This window comes from Dermacentor variabilis, chromosome 5 (assembly GCF_050947875.1).
Source record: "Dermacentor variabilis isolate Ectoservices chromosome 5, ASM5094787v1, whole genome shotgun sequence".
NCBI lineage: Eukaryota > Metazoa > Arthropoda > Arachnida > Ixodida > Ixodidae > Dermacentor > Dermacentor variabilis.
Genome location: NC_134572.1, coordinates 81,869,618 through 81,893,416, shown reverse-complemented (window position 1 = coordinate 81,893,416; position 23,799 = coordinate 81,869,618). Strand labels below are relative to the sequence as shown.

General features: G+C 45.4%; 1 protein-coding gene across 2 annotated transcripts in view; it reads left to right on the top strand.

The window, feature by feature from the left end:
• The window catches only part of rsh (Rap GTPase activating protein radish), a 224,214-nt gene that overhangs the window by 25,604 nt on the left and 174,811 nt on the right, over positions 1-23,799 (top strand). Inside the window, exon 1 of one of the 2 annotated variants that reach the window (XM_075692976.1) lies at positions 22,688-22,772. The exons of the other annotated variant lie outside the window; for it this stretch is intronic. The gene's annotated coding sequence lies outside the window, so the exon portion shown is untranslated. Of the gene's footprint in view, positions 1-22,687; positions 22,773-23,799 lie in introns of those variants that run through there. 2 annotated transcript variants of the gene reach the window in all.

Sequence of the window (23,799 nt, the reverse complement as noted above, 5' to 3'; positions counted from 1 at the left end):
AGTCGAATCCAGCGAAATGTATGCTAACGTCATGCTGGCACTAATTTACTCGACCTTAAGCGTCCCTATTTGTTACTGGCTTACAGCTATAACGACGCTGGTTAGTCACCCAACTGCTTCGTTCTACTGCGGCTAGTGTTTGACAGACTAATTTTGTGTCACCCACATAAATGTTGTGCGGACTCACATGTGTACCAAATTTATTGCACATATTTAGAATGGTCCTTTAAAAATGGAGGCTTTGACTGGCTACATCGTGATACTAAATGCTCAGCGGCGGGTATTTCTCTTGGAGTGCTTCACAATTTCTGTCCACACATCGCGATCGCAGGTAACGACGCTTGAAAGAGCCAGCAACCGTATAGCTGACAATGCATTGGGCCACAGCGAATATGATCTGCGTTACTGCAATATGGGCTGTACGGTGATGATGCTCTTAGCATAAGCAGCGAGTAATCGCTCATTCCCAGAGATACCGCTAGCGATGCGCTGGAAAATGAGAACGGTCGCACCGCGTGTTCTTCCGTACGTCTAAGCAAGTTGTGAAACTCGATACAACGTTCCCAAATGAGGGCGTGGCAGCCGGAACATAAAGATAATTGAGTTGTTCCCTAGTCACTCGCCTGGACAGCGCGGCCGTTGCCGCGTCGCAACTTAATCGATTCGCACGAGGCGGCAGCGTTGGGATTTTCGCATATTGCATAAATCGCGAGTGCTGCCATTGGAACGAAAGAAGCCATCTTGTTCGGCGCGCATAATACCACTTAGAGAGAGGCTCTAGAGTCTGCTTAGGATTTCGTAAAAGTGCCTCTCTGTGAACAGCTGAACTTTCCAGCTCAGCCGACTCAAGTGCTAGCTCGACTGCCAATAAAGTTTCGTTGAACTCCCGGCGGCGCTGTCCTTTCGCCCACGTAATGGCCCCCTCAAAGGTCAGAAATACTTGCGCTGAAGGAGCACGGCATTGTACACTGAATTCGTGGTTTCAGGGCATGTCAGCCGAATACGATTACCATCCTTTCACTCCGTTTGATTAAATATTGTTGTGACGAAATATTCTTGTCAGTGCATATGTGGTGGGAGTTAATAAAGTATTGTCGTTGCCTCCAACAAAATGGAGAAAAATATGAAAGGTTTCTGCGAAGATGTGCTGCATTGACAGCGCTAGAGAGGTGAACTATACACGCCGGAACACAAAGACAGTTCGCTACTGAGAAAAAGTGTGCACTTGTGAACTTTCCGACAAATGGGAGGACGCTTTCTTATCAGATGACATTTCAATCATTTCTTTCTATTGCTGCCAGCAGGACTTCTTTCTGAAGCGACATTCGAAACGCGACCTTTTCTTTGAAAACTTTAAACATTGCGTTTGGTGACATGTGTCATTAAACGGCTGCGTCAAGCAAGAGCAACCTTAAGGAAGAGTAGTCAAAATGTTATGTATCTTCGCAAGTTGTTGTCTTGCTTAGTTTTTCTTTTCTTTTTTTTTTCTGTTCGCTTCGCCGGTTCCGTTGAAGCCTGTATGCAACCACACTAGAGGAGCTCGCGAGCATTGTTCAAGAAGTGCAGTGTGTTTCTACGACTACTGTCAATTGTAGTTAAAACAGGGAAATCGAGATAAATAGATAACTTACTTAGCAATTATTTTTCACAACAATGGTGGACTTACTAATGAGCGCAATAATTGCCGAAACAATTATAATTACGAATATTTCACAAATTGTCATTTCCATTATTGAAACTAGAAGTCATGTTGTAATTACAGAATTGATAACAGCCGGTACTCAAGGCAGAACATTTAGCTAGAATCGATTTTGCCATGCACAAGTTTCAAGGAATGCGGACTCCATATCTGCAGCGAGATGCATTGGCGCATTTTATATGCATTGGCGTAGTTTATACGTTCCCGCAAAGTGCGAAAATGAAGTACGAGAAACTGTTGACTGGAAGGGTAATGGTTAGTGCATTTGATTTCGTCTCTTCTTCTCTTCTTTTTTTTTTTTCGCGAAACTGTGGCTCCAGGTACTGAGTTTCCAGCGAGAGGTTATGGTTGAAGGGACAGCTAGCTGTCTTCAATTCGGCAATTATATCACACCCTTACATTCATTATTGGAGCTGTTAATTCTTTTAGTTCTCTCATTTAATAATCGTATTGGCAATTATCGCGCAAATCCTTATGTCCGCTGCTGATGTGAAGCTTGGTCGACTCGGTATCACTTTATCTCGAAGACACCATTTTTATTAATCTGAAACGGTGGACGAAGAAATGTGCGGTACGTCTCCAAGAGACATCGGAGATCGCTGATCGAATCAGGCACCAGCGCTTTCAGGCATTGTAGCAGTTCCCCCCCCCCCCAAAAAAAAAACAAAGAATTAACCGCCCCAGCACTCCGTGCAGGTGGATAACCAGCGAAGCTAAAACATGTGGCCCTGGTGTTTATCAGTGGATTAATCCTGACGGTTCATTAAAGACTTTCTCAATTATTGGTTACGTCTTTGTGTTTCTTAATGAGGTTACACATAAGTTCGGCTGCGACGGAGACAAAGACGTCAGTGACGGTATGCCTGCAGTCCGCCGTTGTCGCTTGCGTACGATGTCTTGAGTTTGCTCGGTGGCGTGGTTAGCAGCATCCGTCCGCCATTGCCGCTTGCGATTCTTCAAAATTAAATTGCTTCGAAATTAAATCCGTCTTTCACGTAAGACAATGAATGACTCATACCCCCTAAAGCAATGGCTACTACTTCCGTAAACGTGACCTTCCCATAACGAAGACAGAAGAGAAATTCTACGCTGGAATGACGAGCGGCAATGGAACCAGCTGCGGAAAAAGACGAGGACGCTCGAGCCATTGCTGCTGATGATGATAGTTGTTATTTTTTTACACGCGGACACGATAGTGGCGAAACTAGACCTTAACAGCTTCGCTGTAAAAATTGCCACTTTCAGGCAGATACCTAACAATATTGTCTTTATATATTAAATGCGAACATGTGGAACTTTTCAAGTAATCAATTCAGTTTATTCAGTTCATATATCTTTTAAAGTATTCACAAAGAGCACAGAACTAGCCTCTTGCTTCTTATCTTTCCCTTTTTTCCTTTCTTTTTCTATTTCTGTACGACCCTGCTTCCCTAATGAATATCAGCGTTGCAGACGACCTCAGGTTCTGTCTGCGTGTCTTTATCAGCGTAAAGAGGTCAAAGTGACTCCTATCAGCCGCAGAAAACCGGCCGCTGTTCCTCGCCCAATTAAAGACGGTTGTGACACTTGTTTCTTTTTTCATTTGTTTTATAAAAATACTTATATTTTGACAACTGTGTGTAATTAAGGTATTGTTGGAGCATAATTTCTAATCAACTAGTTTCCTTACTTTTGATGAAGAAAGTTTGTAAGATAACTGTTACTTCGTTCCTTATTATTGGCCTAGGACTTCACTTCTCGATATTTATTACTAACTACAAGGAGCGTGGGCGTTTCTTTAAGCTGATTCAGCACTTTTAAAGATACATGGCGTCACGATAGGACATCCGAAACGCATTAACAGAACTGAGCCTCTTCGCCTTTCTGAAAGACCGAGGTTCTTTCACCGTACATTAAAACTTCAGAAGCTTTTTTACGAACTGCTAATAAAAGAAAGCTGACTTTTTACGGTCAGCACAGGTTTAGAACTCTCTAGATTCCCTATCATGCCGACGAAAGTCATCTTGTAAATGCCGATATATATTTTAGATGCACAATGACAATAACGATATCAATCCAGTTCTAATTACGCTGGGTAATTGTGTGTCACGTGATCTCTGTTTTGTTTTTTTGTCACGAATTGATGTCACATCGTGCACAATGTGCCCTTGGTGCTCACGGTAGACGTCATGACCATGTTTAATTCTTTTGTTTCATCTTATTTGGCCCACTCTTAACTCTGTGAAAAAGGTTATGTGCCGTCGCTGAACCGAGTCACCGAGTCACTCATTTCGTAATCCCGCCTGTATAGTGAAGGGGGCAGACGACAAATGAGTCATATATTGAAGGCCCTTCCTGCATCAAAAGTGTACCATACACTGCGCTGCAAAACCCGGGGTTCATGTCTGCTACAACCAGAAGTACAGAGACGTAGTGTTAACTTTCTCTTGCCAACATATTGTTAAAACAAGGTGCAAAGTTTTTTTATATCTCAATCCATTAAATGTCCCCTGAAAAGCGCTTCCACGAGAAATAATATCTACTGCACGACACAGAAGTTTCTAAACCCCCGTAATGACTCGGTGGCCACGTCGATGCGCTGCTCAGCACGGGGTTCCTGGCTGCAGCGGCGTCATTTCAACGAGGGTCAAATGCGATAACGCTCGGTACTGTGCACAGGGTGCACATTAAGGAACCCCACGTGGAGCAAAATTAATCGCAAGTACCCCACTACACCATCCCTTGTAAACCTGTGTGCAGCTTCATAGCAGTAAACTGTATCATTTTCTCCTTTTCTTTTTGTTTCTTTTTTGTGTGTGTGCGCGTTGGTGCTACGTTTTACGCCCATTCTTCAGCAGCGCAAGCGTAAATTATTTGTGACTGCGATATCGCGAATACTAGAAATCCAGATTTATTAAATGTGTCCTTCTATGGCTATGTGTTGCTCTCTTCGATGGCGAAGTGCTTTAGGGTGAGGAATGGTCTGCTGTTTTGGGAAATGAAATTTTCCGAGCGAATACAACGATCAGTAACTTTTTTTTTCTTTGAGCGCATGAGAAAGAGGGGTGCTTTAGTGATCAAAAATGAGGAGAGAAATGATTGCCTGGAATTCGGGTGCCGCCCACAGACCAAGTTTGTCTGGAATTAAACATGAGACTTTGTAGATATCACGGCAACAATACACGGAGAATGCTCCTCCGTAGGCAATTAATGGTTTAGAGGGTAGTTCCGATGTTTCGTCCCTCCTGTTTCTATGTTTATTTGAAGTAAGAAGCCTAATATATATATAAATGAACCAGCAACTTTCCGCGTACCGCTCTCTATTTTTTAAAGATTCTACACACATCAAATGAACACAAATAAGAATTCACTGTGCCTCATACCAATGTGTAGCACCGCAGGCAAAAAGACAATGCGAAGGCGTGACTTGATGTCTACGCCCCCTACAGAAAAGCTGCGCCTTGTTGACAGAATTCCTTTGAAGCCCAAATTATGAACAGGTATCAGGCTGGCATCCTAGCCGATTGAAATGCAGGACCGGTGTTTCATTTAGAGCGCAGCTCTCGGGCGCCCATTCCTGCGGCGAGCGCAGGCGTCGGCGTAACCGTGCCAACGAGCAACGGATGAAAGAGTGAACGTGGAGCGCAGCATGAGATGAAAGGGGCGAGGAGGAAACAGGAGGAGGAGTGTGCAGTGGTACCATGAGGCGGAAAGCGGAGAAGGAGGGTATGACTAGGTCACTCTAATGTCCCTTAAACTTCGTAAAGTAGTGACACTCTCCACCTTCATTCCTCCTCGTTTTTTACCTCTTTTACGCTCTCTCCTCGATCGTGGCGCCGCATACACTGCTCGAGCGTAGCAACGGCGCCAACATGCTCTCCTCGCCACTCCGTTGACGCTTCTCGAGCAAAAATGGCGCTGATGCACGGCGCGAAGACCCACGTGGTGCTATTAGGCCAATAGCGAAGCGGCGTTGGCCTCGGCCAGAGCGCGCGAGGAGGAGGCGGCATTCTTCAAAGCGTGGCACTACTTTACGAAGTTTAAGGGGCTTTAGGTCCCTCTAGCATGGCGAGACCATCTCGTATGGCTGCGCCATATCGTATGACTATGAGATGGCGCGAGAGGAACGCGCACCGTCTCGGAGGACAGTCTGCGGCGGCTGCTGTGAATCGTGCCCACGCGTCACCCACGCGCTGCCGCTCGAGGTTTCCAGATAAATGAGGCAGTCACCCCGCACTTCACTCAGTTTGCAACGTGCCGCACGAGACAGATCGTCCACGCCAGCCAATATATCGCGAAATGAAAACAGGTATAGAGCTGCGCTCAAGTTTCGCATTAAGGAGTATCGTAATCGTCCGCGAATTTTCTAACTGAATTCACAAGCGACATAGAATCTGAATAGAAGTCTACAGCGGTGCCGGAATATGTTCAGTGATGAATAAACTTATATAACTTCCCATTAGGGGCTTCTCATGATAATCCTCGATAAGAAAAACGAATACAAGGTGAAAAAAAAAACAAAATATAAAACAGAGGACATGAACCATCTTATTGAGGGTATACCGGAAACGTCGGGAATACATGTAGAGACAAGGGCAAACGATTGTGGACCGCATTCACAGAGAATGCGATGAATTTCCTCATTTCGGTGTGCACTACCATGAACTGGATAACGCACTTGACGCACTACTACTTCTCCATCGAGAAAGTTTAAATGACCCGCCTCAGTCGGAAGTTGCACGTACAAGACACGGCGAAGTTTACTGTTTCCTTTGTTCAAAGTTTTCCCCCCAACTGTACGGGATGACCTTGTTTATCACCGTGTTTATCTTTCTTACGTTTAGAATAAAAGTTCTGTTGTAAGGCAGCGCTCCTCTCCTGTCTTCCTGTTCTTGTATTCGTTTCACGGGGCGCTGATCATTCTGAATACCTTCCAGCACACTCAATCCACCATCCTGTTTGTAAGATCGGCTCGACTTATCACCTCTCCAATACTGTCACCGGATGCGGCGACGAGAGTTGCAGCCATTGGGCGTAAAAGCCGTTATCGAGGCCGGCTCACATCTTCGTCATGCCCTTGGCTTCGGAAGCACTCCAGAATTAGTCTCATAAGCCGATTTTCGTTCTGTCGCTGGGTGGTAAACAAATCCGACGAAGCGGGACTCGTCGGGCAAGCCAAAAGGAAACCGGAAAATGACGTGCGAAGGATGGTGAGGGGAAAAGCAGCACCGCCTGATCGTCGAACTTATCAGCGACGAAGGCGACAATCGGCCGAAAATCTGGCTGGTGCTCGAGTGGAAATCTCACCGCGCCTCTTCGAGATTGCCAAATGTCAAGCCGGGCCACCGAAAGCTGCGCAAAGGATAGGCCATAATCTCGCCTGCCTGTCTTCCAACTTCGGCCTCTTGAGACAGTAGACACGATTATTTGTAGGCGTTCAGATACCGACTTCGTTTGTGTGTGGCATTGTTATTCTTTTAGGGCTACTATTATCCTGTGGTAATTTTTTTTATTTATAGTGGTCACTAAACAGATAGCGATTGTCATACCGGGTGACCAGAGACTGCCTTGAGCAATGGATTTAATGAAAATTTTCAATGGATCCCTCCCCGAGCAAGAATTGAAGAAAATGAAAATTCTGACGCTCTTGCACGCCTATTGTTGACATGTGTCCCAAAAGTAAGAGCGCCAAAGATTTTTCAGAAGCCTAAAAGTGCAACTTGCGTTCCCTTTAGGGCGATCCACCAGACTCTACACGAAGCCTGTGTGACCCATGGACTTACTCGCCAAGAAGCAAAGCTGTTTTACCGCATCAGAACCGACTCTGCATAAACACCGGCTTGGTTACTCAAGATTGAAGGATCCGCTTCCCCGCTCTGTGCATTCTGTGGTGATATCAGCGACATAGAACATTTCATTTGGCTACACCCGCAGTTCGACACAGAAAGAAAAGCGATGCTTAGCAGCCTGCAAAAGAATCGTCTTTCCTTTAAACACCTTTAAAGACGTCGTTTTCTCCGGAGCTGGGGTCTGCAGCAATCAGGAGGAGGGTGCAACGACTGCTGATTGCCTTCATGTGAGACAGGGGGCTGCTCGACACCTGGTGTCCCACAAAGCGACACTCACAGGAGGCTGAGGCGGAACATTTGCCGGCTATGTATGCCAGGCTAACCCCGCCTGCTGCAACACCACCACCACCACCTACAGGGTGGTGGTGGTGGTGTTTCAATTTCAATTAACATTTGCTGTTTTATGGGCAAAATCACAGTATGATTTAAGGCATGCAGTAGTAGAAGACTCCGCAATAACTTCGATCACACAGGGTTCGTCAACGTGCACATAAATCCAAATATACGGACGATTGATTTTTTTTTCATAGCACCTTTATAGAAATACGGACGCTGTGGCTGGGATCGAAGTCGCGACCTCGAGCTAAACAGTGTGACGCCATAGCCACTGGCTTACCGCGGCGGATCACAAAGCCTCCTGAGCTGTGAAAATCACCTATATGTTGTTAGAAACGTAATAAAAAAGCATGCAGTTTACTTGTGTCATAAACAATTAATTAATTAGTAGCGATTTGCTAGCTAGCTTTTTAATAGAAGTGTTTTTTTCCTAATAACAATTGATAGGGACTCTTTTGTTGGGTCCCAAGAGTGTGTACTTTGCAATTTTATACGTTAATTATGTTAAACTTTCGCACTTTCAAAAAAATATGTTAATGTATGGCCACAATGTCAATACAATGCTTGTAAAGCAAATTTGAAAACACAATTTTCAGTGGTTTGCGACGCGGTACTGTTTGCGGAGGTCTTACTGGCGTGTTCAAAAATATTATCGCAATAACTTAAAAAGCCGCCGCAGCCTGCTGCGGCGGCTTTTCAAGTTATTGCGATTCTAATCTAGACTTTATATTCAATTTCCTATGAATTAAATTATTTTACTTCCAACCATGATTGCAAGTAAGCGCCCGTGTCTGTCAGGTGTCTCGTTTACTGCTTCGTGCTGTGCACCTTTGCAACAAAAGCAATGGGATGCTGACAAGAGCATTCCGCCATCTTTCTCAGGGCTAAATTAATCTGTAGTTACTCCATACACGGCCCGGCTCATATTCCCAGCGGTGAATCTTAGGCTCAGTGAACCAGTCGGCAAGACAATACACATGACAGTGCCTCTTACACATGGTTAGTACACTGTGCGGTGCCAATCGATGCGTAACGTGCTTTTTAAATATACTGATGGTTCAGCGTTTTCTGTCTAAACCGAAGAAGAAAAAAAAAACAGAAAGGTGCGCCACACGTATCTTTTTTTGCTGGAATTCGATTTTAACTGAGAAAAGTCAGTGAAAACAAATTTACCAGAGGGGCGATCGGCTAGCAGCTGAGCAGCATACATGTGCTGCTGCAATGCAAATAGCCTGGGGAGGTCAAGGCCACCTGCCACCTGGGCAATATTTTGCTCCCTTCTTATCTGCCTCCATCCTGCCTGTGGTTGCGACAAAAAAGAAAACAGGAGGCTTGATGGAGGGGGGGAGGGGAGGGGGGAGCAGATGGGTCATGAGAACCCCGGTCCGGATCCTTGTGCCCTTCATCGGGATGGTGTCATTGCGGTGGATGAACTGCGCAAAGGCCCATGACGGTAACGCGTGGTCGGATCTATTTATTATTGCGATAGCAATTATACGGACACTCCAGACACATTCTTGCCGTTGCCGTCCCCGTGATGTTCCGTATAAAGTCCAGGGGCGATAACACCGTCGCCGCGCGTCGCATTCAGTATGTGCGAGTGAAAGCACGCGAGGGAACCCGACCATCGCGGCTCAATATGGCGCGCGCGAAGGAAGAAAGCAGAGAGCAAACGCACCATCTCCCGTCGCGTGAGAGGCCGTTGGGGTATGGAAGGGAGGGCCCCCGGCGTTGTACTCTGGCACGAATGGTCTGGTCCCGCCCGGACCATTCGCCCGGTCGAGCATTTCACGACCAGGCACAAGGGAAACTGGCGGTCGCGGATCAATCTCGTGCACCATATATAGAGGAAAGCGGGGAGCCAACGCTGGAGCGAGGGTAAGGGGGCGGGTTCGTCTCCACCTACAAGTGCGTACTTTGCACGGCCACGCGCGGTCGCTTGCGCCGTATCTTGAAAGGAATCTGCATACGGGTCGTGCTTTTGTGAGCACTATGTTTTCGCCGCTATTGCGTTGAAGCGATAGACCACATGAAGTTCACTTCGCTCGCTGCTGCTGCCGCGCTTGTTCACTCCAGCGTTTTGACAGAGAGTGTCCGCGCTCAGCGAGTGTGATTTGTTCATGTTTGCTTGTGCACGCTAACACCGTGTCTGTTAATTCACTTAGTAAGCGCATGTTTCCAAGTTTATACGGCCGATAAAACTACTATACTTCCTTCGTATAGTTGTCCACTAATTTGCAATCGCAACTGATGCTCCGCCTGGCGAAACTGCGATTTTTTTCATTCCCTGCGTATTATTATTTGACGCTTTGTGTCCTCATAACGTTAAAATGAAGTGCCATCCGATTTGTGCTCAATATCAAATGCGTTTTCATAATTACTGCATAGTCACATTGCCGTATTGCGTATTATCCCCCTTGCTAAAGACTTCTGAAAGACTTTCCTACATGCCCGTATTTACTAAAAATTTACTGCGCTAGAACTATTCGTGGGAGCCGACGCCAGCCAATCTTGACGTTGTACATATCATTAGCGAAGGCGGTCGGCCAATAACAAACAGCTCTTACTTACGACAAGCTGCGAATTTGGGTCCTCTATAGTGCATGCAATTGGAGTGTTTAAAATCAGACGTATCGTCATAGAGCAAGTTTCAGCGTCAACAAAATCAGTGAACCGCAAACCAGATATCTGCCGCCGGGAAAAAAAGAACACCTAGTAATGTAGAAACAAAAAATTATCCCCTGAAAAAAAGAATGCCGCGGTGCAGTTTTCGCATCTTAAACAGTTTTTGCGGCATTTGCTTTATCTCTCCACTACACTATAGTCTTTTACACTTTCTCCAGTGCAGGGCAGCAAACCAGGAGCCATTCCATTTAACCTTCCTGCGGTTGCCACGCCATTTGTCTATTAAACGCTTTGTCCGTCCGTTGAAAAGTTGAAAACGTAGTGAGCCTTTGATATAACTGTTGTACTTTTGTCTCTGCTTTTCTCGCTTGGTTTTCCTGAATTTCTGGGAGCTGCCTCTCCCTCCTTGCGGCAGTGGATGAATAGATCTCCGAGGACCTTCTTGATGCGCAGCCGTCAGATCCGATAACATCCTGGAAACGAGGAATTGCGTCAAGCGATACAGACAGCAAGGCCACTGAGTTATGTTCGGACAGCTACGACTCGTCGGACGATGACTTCAAGGTCGTGATGAGTTGATCTGCAAAAAGAAGCGTACTGCAGCCATCTTCGTCGGCAAATGCTTCTACCATGGAGGGTGCACCGCAGCGCTGGCTACACACTGTGCTCTTCATGCCCGTGGACCCGGCGACCAATTTGTGGCTCCTAAACAGGCAGGTCCTCTCTCCGTTACTAGAGAGAATCGCACCGAATGAGATTAAAGACGGGAGAATAAACTCGCGCAAAAATGTCCTAGCAGTCGATCTGCGACGTCGAACATCCTACAAGTCCTACGTAATATAACTGAGATCGACAATGTAAAGGCGCGATCAATGATCCCTACAGGCGGCGATGGTATTGCGTGCGTCATTTATGACGCCGACGTTGCCATCCCGAATGACGACTAGCCAATATTGATAACGCCAACGACAGAAGGAACTTTCATTACGAGGATTTTCAGCCTGGGAAACACAAGCTGTGTCAGCATATCGTTTCAAGGAGATAGCCTTCTTTTCCACGTCAAAGTAGGACATGTCCGCCATCCAGTACGACCATTCGTACCGAAGTCCCTCCAGTGTTTCAAGTGTTGCAAGAGTGGTCACGTAAAGGGTGTCTGCGTGAACAACGTCGTGTGCCAGCGGTGCTCTGAGTCCCATTCAGAAGATGCCTGCAGCACAGACGTTCTAAAGTGCCTTAACTGCAGTGGTGCTCATAAGGCTTCGTCAAATGATTGCCCGCGGGTGCGCAAGGAATTAGCGATCCTCAAACGAATGGTGCGGGACAATTCAAACCATCGAGAGGCTGCGGCCGCTCTTCGGCGACGTCTGCATCGACACCGAAAACGTTCACGAAATACCACGCTGTCTTCCGTCAGAAGGATTGCCGCATCAACGCGTAGTATCACCAAGACAAATACACGGAAAGCAAACAAAGCGGAAAGGCTGGCCCGTCCTGAAGAATAACGTGAGCTACTGAGAGTGCAACTCCCGGCTAAGTTACCTCAAAACGCACCAACTTCGACTGCTTCGGCAACTGTTGAAGCGACGCTGGGTGATGATCTCCAGGTCATGAACATTCTGCGGTCGCTCATGAATGCCATTCGCGTTATACTTACCAACATGAGATCGTCGTCTGCGCAAAGCACGCTACAGGTGCTGGACACTTTGAGTCCAGTACTTGCAGCTCTTGGTGGAAATCATGGCTCTCCAGTATCCGTCGTTTCATGACGAAGTTAGGGAACGCGTCGATATTTCAGTTGAACGCCAAATGACTTAAGTCACACATGTCAGTCTTTCGACAGTTTGTGTTCACGAATATTTTCCCCATCATAGTCATCTGCGAACCCCTATCAGCTAACATCAGACTGTCCTGGCATGAGTGTTTCATGTGCGCCACCCAGGAAGAATGGAGCAATATCACCGTTTTCATACGACGTGTTCTTACGTATGTCCATCATCCAGTGCCACGTGACCAAGAAAACCAGTACGTATGTCTTAAAGTGAAGACAGGCAAGCTCACTTTCCAAGTAGTTGGAGCCCACATATCGCCCTCAAGTCGGCTGGACTGCGAGTGGTTACGGCGAATCACGACAGCGACTCCGCAGCATTTGGTGATGACTGGAAATTTTGATGCCCGTCACAATCACTGGAGAAGTTCTAAGATAAGATCGAGGGACAGAAGATTAGTGTCATTTGCCTCCGAACAAAAACTGTGCTTGTTAAATGATGGAAGCCCCACCATTTTGCGTGTAACTGTCTACTGTAGCTGCCTGGACCTCACCTTTGTTTCACACTCCTTCACTAGAAAGGTCAGGTGGTTCACGGATATTGAAACGCGGGGAAGTGACCACCTACCCACTCATCTTATGATTGAAGGATTCACGTTGCCTCGTTATTACTCCTTGTTTATAAGGGCACATGCCGATCAGGAAGAATGAGCCTCAAATGTTGGCGATACAACTTTTGAGAGAAAAGCTATACGTGAACACGTAGCCCATTTGGTAGCTCTACGGCTGGAGCACCACAAACACAGCGCAAACAAACGTAGAATAAGAACTTCCTATTAAGGTGCACCCTGCTTCGACGCAATCATCGCTTCCCTGAAAACCGTAGATGAGTACGAGATGCGCAGAACATATAATACTAATCGAAAAAAGTTGTTTAACTTTCAAAGTCTTAAGTTCATTACCCACCCGCATTATGATTCTAAGTTCAATATCGGTTTTCAACTGCAACGATCAATATTCCGCTCGCAAACAATATACCTGCTTTAAAAAATATTGTTTGTTACTGCTTGCTGTTTGTTGGCTAATATCGTGGCTACAATAAAGTTACTTCCACAAGCGTCATTGCACAAGTACTCTGTTCTAAGGCTGCGTAGTCTTCCACAACATCGAAGCTTTCCGTGCACAACCATACTGCCGTTTAAGAGCAACATACCGTCTCCAAACTCCGTATTAAAACTCTAAGAAGGTTTGCTCTCCTCTGACTGCTCTTAAGTCTTTGAAAGGTTGACTCGACCTTTACTTAAAGGTGGGCATTATAGATCATGAAAAAAGTAAAAGAGAGAAAGCGACGTATCAGCCTGTGGCGAAGCGTTTCGTAATCTGCACTATGTAATCCGCTTAGAAGAGTGCAGAAACTTCACGTGAAAGTCGAAAACGGATATAATGGAACGTTAGGAGGCTGGTCACGCGTCGGCGAAGCAGAGTTGTTTACAATGTATAGAGCAAGTTGGAATAACCTGACTGTGTGTAAGCCTGCAGGGGGGCACGAAGCCTGCCTATTCTTTGGGAAGGAGGGGGCAGAAAAGGAAGCCGAAGAGGAAGAGAAGGGAAGACGAATAAAGCAGCAAAATGGCTGGCCACAAAGACAAAAGTAAAGCAACGACAAGGACAAGTTATTCGGAGATTATGTCAGCACCGGTGAGTACGCTAGACAAGAATGTCATAACAGCAAGTGCACATAGGAGGAAACGCTGCGAAATCCCCATTGGCTTTCAGACAAACCATGCCGTTCAGACCAGCCAGTTTACGAGCTTCAAATATTGAGCCGCTATAATACAACTGTATTTTTCTGATCAATTCTACGCTTCTTTTTTCTTTTCTTTTTTTTTACCGTCAACCACTCACGACCGGACGTTCATGGTGATAACGTAGGCGGAGAGCTCCTCACGAAGCCTGGAAAGGAAAATAATGGGAATAAAATCGCTACATTATTCATTCCCTGATTTGTTATCTGTCCGTCTGTTTACCCATTTGCGAAGGAGCCTCAAGCCGAAGGCGACTGTCATTACTCGAGACTGTGCGCAGCGTCTCCCGAGGAGCATATTGTTCGGGAAGAAAGAAATTACAACTCCTTCTCGTCTAAAGGCTTCTGCGGTTATTGTCGAGTCAAACACGATTTGATTTATCTGAGTGTGACGGAAGTAACTCCTTCAATTCATTAAAATGTCGCTTTTCTCTCTCTCTCTTTCTCTCTCTCTCTCTTTTTCCTGGAACTTTTCCTACGCGATACGCTTCAGCCGAGCTCGCTGCCCAATCTGAGGTATCCCGTGGTACCTCCCTTCCCCTATTACAGGCCTGCTATTGTGCGGAGCCAAAAAGCGCGGCAGTTCGCAGTTCGTGTTAAGTGGCTGCATCGTCTTTTTTTTTTTTTTTCCGTGCGGCTCCATCGGTGACAAAGATTCCCTTTGCGCACGCGTGCGTTCATGAGCGACCACCCGCACTTTGCACGTGTCTTCAATATAAAGGGACCATGAACACACGGCCGGCATCGATGAATTTTATTTGCTTATTCGTTCTTGGTAGCACTATTCATAAGATTTGATACTAAAAGCACTATTCCCAAATCTTGCGGCTAGTGCTTCAGTGTGTTCTTTTGTTGCGCCAGTATGAAAATATTGTTTCTTGCTTGAAATGACACGGTTGAAGGTTATTTTATTCCCTAATGCTTGTATGACTAAAACTGGCATCTTTTTCTTTTATATCTCTCTACAAGTTGACTATCTTTAGCACATCACAAAGAAATAGAATGAAAGATGGTATTATATAACTAGATGTGATGGGTTCGTCCCCAACTGCCACATGTTTTTGCGACTTACATGCTCGAAATGGGCAATGTTTATTATTTGATGTAAATTATGTGATAATATAAGTAAGCTGTGCGTGCTGAGCATTAAACTGCTTAAAAAAGAGGTTGTGTGACTAACACGCAACAATCCTTAACCAAAATGAAAGAAAAAATAAGAATAGAAAAAATCTGCAACGCACTTCCACAAAGGAGCAGCCCCTGACACTGAAGAGTTTACAGGGTGTCTCACGTAACTTGTGCCTAAATTTAACATTATGCTAGTGCAACGTAGCTGGAGAGAACCAGGGTAATGTTATTTGCCGTCGCCTAGCGCAAGTCATACTATAATGTTTTTTTTATTTTGCCTAATTAAATAGTTGGCTTCAAATAATTACCTTCTCAAATCATATAATCAGAACAAACTTGTCAATCCGAAAATTGTAGGCCATCGTGAAAATTAGTTGGGATGCCCTGTATGTATTACCCATGATGCCCACGTCATTCATACGACTGCAGCATCGAATTCCACTTCTAGCAGCGTTAGTTAAAACCCTCAGGCCATGTGAATGCATACTTTTACCTGCCATTTCTATCAAACGGTATATGTTGTGAAGAAGTGCCCGGTATTTTTCTGCTTGTGCTACGTGCAGCAAAGCGATGAACACTCTGGCAGACTCAATCCGTGAGAGGATCCTTGTATTGACTCCTTAAAAGCGTAGGTTCGAATGTTACCTCAACCGTAGGTACAAGGAAACGGCTTGAGACGTTCTTGTTGCCACCATACGAAGGAAAAATAAGAGACACTTATAGATACATACTGCGGACGAAGCCACGCCTTTTGAAGGCCAACCCACGGACACAATTTCCGAAATTTCACCTCATGCATTTATGTTTCTTTGCTTGCTGCTGTTCTCCCGTTATTGGTAGAGCAAGTGAACGTGGTGCACATCAGTCGTGAACTCTTTTTTCTTCCGCGAACAAGAATTTACAGCATAGATGAAAGAGGTGTGGGCTTCGACACACCGCTTCGTCTTGCGCATTTGAGTTTGTTTCCTCATCGCATCTTGGCTCTTTTCTTTTTCTCGGAATCAGCACCAACCCTCCCATCTCCAGACTTAGAAAAACAAAAGCTCCTATAGAGCTGAGCCTCAGCACGTACAAGTCGAGCCTCAAGGCTCGACGCTTCATACGGTGAGCCTTCATCTTTTATTATTATCATTTCCGTATTCTGCGCAGTATGCAAACACTCACGTTTTCTGGTTGACAAAAGAAAATCCGGAGAATATGAGAACAAAGCGGTGAGCCGAGAACATTTCGTTTCTTTCGTCCTCAAGCGGTGGCTTGCCACCCTCGGGTTACCAACTTGAAATATAGCGCGTCTGGACGGAAGCCGGTGCGCGAGGAGCCATGCGTTGCGCGCTCTGTATGAGATGGGCACGAGAGACGAAACGGGTGCTCTTGCAGGGAGAGCTCCCGCCCTTTGAAAGCCTGCTGCTCCGTCTCTTTTCCTCTGTCGCGGGGCGGCAGGCCAGCCATATCCTTCTCTTCCGAGCTTTGTGACGGGGTGGGTCTGCATCACATCGGTTTTTTGCTTATAGACTGCGGTGTCGTTGCATAAATCACGGCGGCTTTGTTTACCGCTCGCTCTTGCGGCCACATGTACATGTGTGCATGTGTATATGTGTATATGTGTACATGTGCGTGCGTGTGTGCGTGCGTGTGCGTGTGTCTCATGTTTCACTGAAGTCGGGAGTTATTGTCCCGAATATAAATGTTATGTCACATATTAGAACGCCATAACATGATCAATAATTGGCGTATATACTCCTTAAATGACTCTTTCTGTTCTCGTGAACCACTAGCTTATTTCTTATACAACGTTACGAAATATTTCTGGAGCGCAAGTAGTGGCTTTCAGAAAATAGCGCGTAAAATTAAACATTAAAATAATAAAAAATGAAATAACATAAACATAAACATAAAAACGCAATTTTCGTGTCCCTGCGTTTGCAATATCGTTTGCAGTGAAGCTACTGCACCTAAACAAAAGAGGAAATCAGGCTTACGAAGTAGATATACATATATTCTGCCAGAGAATCAAGTTTCTCACGCATAGTTTGCCGTGATATTCGCAATAAAATGGACGAGCACACGTGTACATAGAGCCACTACGGTCGCTTGCACATACTTGGGAAGGTATTAAAATGAAATTCTGATTATGTATGGCGCTGTGGGAGCACTCCATCTCCGCATGTCTACTTAGAAGGAAGCCTAGCAGTTTCGTAAGCACACATTCAACTCCCCGCAAAGCGAGATATATATATATATATATATATAGAAATACGAGGCCACGTTGCGTTGACGTAGCCTAATGCAACGGAGCGGGCACACGGCACACGCTAAAGGAGCTATTTTGTGCGAATGGAATTAGACACCACGCTAAACATCATGGAAACGAATTGCTTTGTTTTCGAAAGGAGTGTCTACGCAAAGTAGACATGTATAAACTGTAGCGAACTACCTCCCTAACCGGCACCTCATAGCGTGTACAGCGAAGTAAATCTTTTGAGAGCTTGCTTTCCTGCCATCAGTAGTATTTATGCCGTGCTGATGCTGCTGACCTTAAGATGTGGGGAATTTCCGTTTCTTTTTCTTTGCAGTTTATCATGACAGAAAGTCCTACTATATTTAGCCGTTTAATTTGCGGAGTGTACTTTGGTTCCTTTGTATGATGAAGAATATAGTGTTCTGCGGCATAAGGGCCCAGTATGACCAAAGATCTCCAGGCCAGTGGAAATGAGTTAGAGGAGAAGCGATGAATTACGAGCAATGGATGTGACAAGGCTGTAAAGGGGCCTAGAAAACGGTGCGTGAAAAAAATGCGTAAAAGTGCATAAAAGGCACATGTCAATAAAATTATGGCAATGACTATAAAGCGTGCCAAAGACACGAAAGATACATTATGAAAGAATTATAATATACTAAAATTTGTCAGAGGCAAAATATTTCCATAAAGCACTACTGCCTTAACTGCGCCATTGAACCGCAAGGACCTGAAGGCATGTGCTGTACAAGGACTACTGTCACAGCAGCATCCTCTGGAGACATGATGCGCTACGAAACTATTAGGCCATTAACATGCAACGCCCCATCGTTCAAGAAACCTAGGACAGCTTTGGTGGTAAAAAGTGGTTCTTCAGCAAGAAGCATACTGGGATGGAGAGGGACACAATAGCGGTATGCTAGAGGAAAATGGTTTCTTCTCTGTCTTTCGTTTTCCCGACACTCTACGAGTACGTGGAGGACGGTGAGGCTTTCACCACATCTGCTACAGGTCAGCGATTAATTGCCACTCAATAAAAAATTGTGAGTACTACATGTGTGTCCTGTTCTGAGACGACAGAATAGGACATCAGGTCCTCGCATTTTCGTAACGGAGAGCCAGAAACCTAACTTTGGCGTAATCAAGTGGAGCCCTTTATTTGTTTCAGTGTTCGACGAGGGTTGCCAGTGGCTTCGCAGTTTCGTTCGCAAAACGTGCGTGTGATTTGTGGCAGGAATAGCAGAGGTATAGGACAAACAGCTTGTGATGTAATTGATGCGGCCATTTAGTCTGCTAGCACATTACCCTCGGTGCATCTATGGCCAGGAACCCAGCATATTGTCACGTGTATACGAGATCACTTTTGTGCTTTCTCAGAACGTCTCCTTTGCGCGAGCGGCTTTAACTCAACTACTGTCCGCACACGTCTCTACACCTTCTTTTTCCCTTCTCTCTCTTACCCTTCTCCCTTTCCGCAGCGTAGGGTAGCCAACCAGATCCTTGAGTGGTTAACATCCCTGCCTTCCTATATTCCTCTCTCTCTCTCTCTCTCTCTCTCTCTCTCTCTCTACGACATGAATAAATATTGCACAAGTATGAGTAAAGCTCCATAAAAACAGGATTTTTGTGTTTTCTTAAGGGCATTTGTTCACGACACTTAAAGAGTCCGTGAATATTATTGCTTTCTCTAGTTTTAATTTCTTTATGTATTTAAACGCAGACAGTACTGCATAGACAGTAGTACCTGTATGGATACCTGTATGTTGGCTCAATACTCCTGATTCAGAGAAAGAGGGAGCAACAGCAGTGTCAGATACGCCAACGTGCGACTTTCATGCATCGGTGAAGAATTCAGATCAAGATTGGAGTCCATGGAAATGCATCCGACTTTCAGGCTCTTGTGCGTATTTTGTAACTCTTACAAGAAATAAGGGTCCATTATGAAAGTAATGCACATGATTTTGTTATGACGCGACTATCCGTGACAGTGCGGTAAAACCGGTCGGTAAATGTGGCGAGGGTTTTACCCTGCCAACGCAGCCGGTCCGCCAGTTTACTCCGAGCAGTGTGAGCGGATAACACAGTGCGATGGAGCGTTTTAACCACTTGTAGAGGTCCGGTCAATAAATCTATTTTTCCCAGAAAATGTGCATTACTTTCATAGTGGACCCTGTATATTACATTCTATCAGCTGCCACTCCCAAAGATGGAGCTACGTGGCTGGAGTCATTAAGCGATGTTCGAAGAGTGGGACATCCATTTCCACGCTAAGCTCCCACACACGCAGTAAAAAAGGCTGACTCACAGAGGGTTGATTATGGAAAACTGCAGTACACGTCGAATCGTTACCGGTTTTAGAACACGAATGTTCAATATTAGAGGGCACCTTGAGGAAATATGTGAAGCTGGTGTATGATCTCTGCAGATGGAGTGACCACTCATTCGATTCTACATATAAATTTTCAATGGGGGTTGTTCTGAAGGCGCCTGTGACCAGGCGGATACCCAGATTGTGGACGGGATCGAGCATCTTTAGTGCGCTCGGGGCGGCAGTGTTGTATATTACGGTGCCATAGTCTAACCGTGATTGAATGAGACTCTTGTAAAGAATTATTTACACATCCTGTCGCTACCCCATGTTGTGTGAGATGGTATTTTCAGTAAGTTCATTGTTCTTATACATTTCGCTTTCAGATTTGTTATGTGTGGAATGAAAGTAGCTTAAAGTATTATAGCTAGAAATTTGTGCTCTTTGTTGACAGGTATTTGTTGTCCACACAGTTCCACGCACAGATCTAGAACCAGGTCTCTCTTTGTTGTAAAAGGAGGACAATAATTTTTGTGGGGGTTGACTTTAAATCCGTGTTTGTCGGACCACTTAGACATCTTGTTCAAGCCCTGCTGTTCTTGTCTCTCGCACACTGCAAGGTTACAGGATTTGAAGCCTATTTGAATGTCGTCCACGTTGACGGAATAAAAAATGGCCGATGGTAATGAAGCACGAAGTGCGCTCATCCTAACTATGGAAAGTATGCAGCTGAGCACTCCTCCCTGAGGTACACCAGTTTCCTGTATGAAGAGACGTGACAATACGTTGCCGATTTTGACGCGGATTGCACGATTGTACAAAAAGGTTGAAATAGGGACAAATAGAATTAGGTCTATTAGGTTTAGCATATTGCCACGGATGCCTATTCCCAACAAGTTTCTTAAGATTCCGTGGTGCCACGTTGTATCGTATGCCTTCTCCATATCGAGGAATATGGATAAGAAAAAACTGTACAAATGCGTCACGGATATTACTTTCAATGAGCACAAGATGATCGGTTGTGGACTGCACTTCTCTGAAGCCACACTGACAAGGATAAAGCGTTTTGTTTAGTTCAAGGAAACGTCTGAGTCACCGATTAATCATTTTCTCGAACAGCTTACAAAAGCAACTTGTGAGAGCTATCGCGCGGTAACTTGCCGCCGACGAAGGATCTTTACCTTGCTTCAAAACAGGGACCACAATCGCTTATTTCCATGTGGGTGGAAGATATCCGGCAGCCCAAATAGTGTTGAAAAGTTCAAGTAATGTCAGCTGTGTATCACTGTGTGCGTTCGTAATAATGTCATAAATTATTCTATTATTCTATCACGTCCCGGTGCAGAGCTCTTGCAAGCGATAAAGGCAGCTCTCAACTCGGCAGTACACGAAAGAACGGTTATATGGCTCGTTCTGTGTACATTTATGATCAAGTGCCTTTCTTTCTGTTATTTGTTTGTGTTTTAGGAATCACTTCGCATAATGGATAGCGCTGGACACACGTTCAAAATGCTCCCCAAGAGCATCGGCCTGGTCTTCCAGGCTATGTCCTTTATCATTTACCGAGGGTAATGGTTGAATTCGCTGTCGCTTTAGTCTTCTTACGTCATCCCATACCTCTTTCTCTTGTGTGGAAGGAGTGATACCTAATACGAACCTCACCCAGCTTTCTCGTCTTGCCTGTCTTCGTGTGCGCCTCCCTTGTGATTTTATACGCCTTAATTCAATTAGATTCTCCGTAATTGGCGATCGACGAAGTATGTCCCATGCCCTATTATGCCTCCTTCGCGCTTCCTTGTAATCTTCGTTCCACCAGGGGACACGTATTCTGCATGAAAGACCATTTATTTGTGGTATAGACTTTTGCGTTGCGTCTATAATAAAATGAATAAAATATGACACGGCATCATCCATATTTGAATAGCTTAAAACATCATGTGATAAATAAGTACTGTAAGACAGCTTTGATTGTTCGTGTTCTTAAGTGTCGCGAATCGCCCACGTGCTTTGTGTATAGAGAGGGGGTTCACTTCATCCCCCCCCCCCATGTCAGCGGGGCAACCGTTTCTGTGTTAGGAGGGGTCACAGGGACTGCGTGGTGTTGGGTGACGCGTCGCGGCAGGCGCCAGGGGGGCGATGTGCGGATTCTGGGAAGTCAGTATTGTGCGCACGGAGTTGGCAGTCCGCCGACGGTCACACGAGTCCACACAGACCAGCCTTGAGGGGGACTGCTGTACGCGGTATTGGTGTTCTGGCTCCCGAGTACTTGGCTAATTGGAGGCGCCGCCGAGGTTTAGAAGGGCTTAGCAACCTTGACCATGTGCTACATATACGGAGTGGGGATCTATTTTTCTACGCGTCCGGAAGGCAACTGGTGGCCTTGAAGGATGGGTGCGGAGACACCACACCTGCCTGTGTGGTGTAAAACGACAGCTTACAGTGGGCGCCGTAGAGATGCGGTGCGCATGTGAGGAGCGCATTCGGACGGTGGCGTCTTGTAAACACGCACTCGGAGAACTTTGTCTGTCTTGTAGACAATAAGTTTGAAGGACAAGGACGGTCATCAGTCTCCACGCGGACAAACCTTGAGTGCAGCTGCAGTACGTGGTGTCGATGCCCCTGCTTCTGAGACATTTGCGACCTAGAGACGCCCTTTAGGTTTGAGGCGGCCTAGCAATAACTTGTACGAACCTGGCGTGTTTTGCTGAGTCCGTCACAGACCACGTAGAAATGAGAAGGCAACAGAGTTTTAGAGAAGAAGGAAAAGAGCTTTGTTTTTCAATATGTTTACTTTTAAGAGTAAGCCCAGCCCTTTGGGTTGTGGCTTAACAAACGGTTGACTCTGATTGGCAACTGAACCTGTGGGACGGGCCAACGGCCCTACCGCCTTTTTTTTTCTTTGTATATTTGGACTATAAAAACCGGGACGACATGCTGTCCCTCAGACTTGGCTGAAATCAGGATTGCTGATAGATCAGTGAGCCTCCGTACTATGTACGTTAAAACGAGTCTGGGCTATAACAGTCATTGAGACAGTCGAAGAGTGAGACTTTGTTTCTCAATTGTTCAAGTTTGTAATGTATTTGTTTTACCTGCCATGTATATAGAAAAGTTTACCGATAAATATTTCTTGTACATCTGAGCTCCATCGCTTCCTGTCTGCATTTGATCAACAATGCCGATCATCGTCCGAGAAGTTTCAAGTTCCAACCGAGAAGCGAGGACAAGAAACCGAACGAACTTTACTAGTACATTCTTTGAAACGTCTCCAGTCGTCTGAGGCTAATTTCCAGTGAGGCAAATGCGGGAGGAAATTGAGAGATACTGGGAAGTGGTCACTTCCAAAAGGTTTTTTTTTTTGTGCGATTCCATTTCAGGCCAAGCGGAAGAGAATCAGTGCCAATTGCTAGGTCTATTGACGAATATAAATTCTGTTATACATTGTAATAGGTCGGCTGCTTTTTATTAAATAGGCATGCACCAGATGTCAGAAGAAATTGTTCTATCAGCAGACTTTTAGCGTCACAAGGGGAATCTCCCCCAGGGTGTTGTAGGCGTTAAAATCACCCACGAGTATTTAGGTTTCCAGAAGCTGATTCATGAGGTTATGTGGGTCATGTTTATGTGGGCGTTAGAATCACCCACGAGTGTGTAGGGTTCCGGAAGCTGATTTATGAGGTTATCGAAATCTGTTTTATGGAGGTGATAGTTTGGGAGTATGTGTATGGAACAAACAGCAACCAACTTGATAAAAAGAACTTCCCGCACTGACACTGCTTCAAGAGGTGTCTATAAGCCTACATGATGAAAATCCACAGACCTGTCTACAACTATTGCCACACCACCGCACGACGCGTTAGCCTCGTCACGGTCTTTTCTGAAGATGGCGTACTGACGAAGAAAATTTGTGTGCATTTCAGATGTGTCTCCTGAACACACAGCAACTTTCTAATTTGTTTATGTAGGAGTTCTTTAACGTCATCGAAATTGTGTAGAAGACCCGTGACATTCCAGTACAGTATTTGTGTATCCATAATCAAAATGTTTTGTGCTGTGTGTTAAAGAGAAAA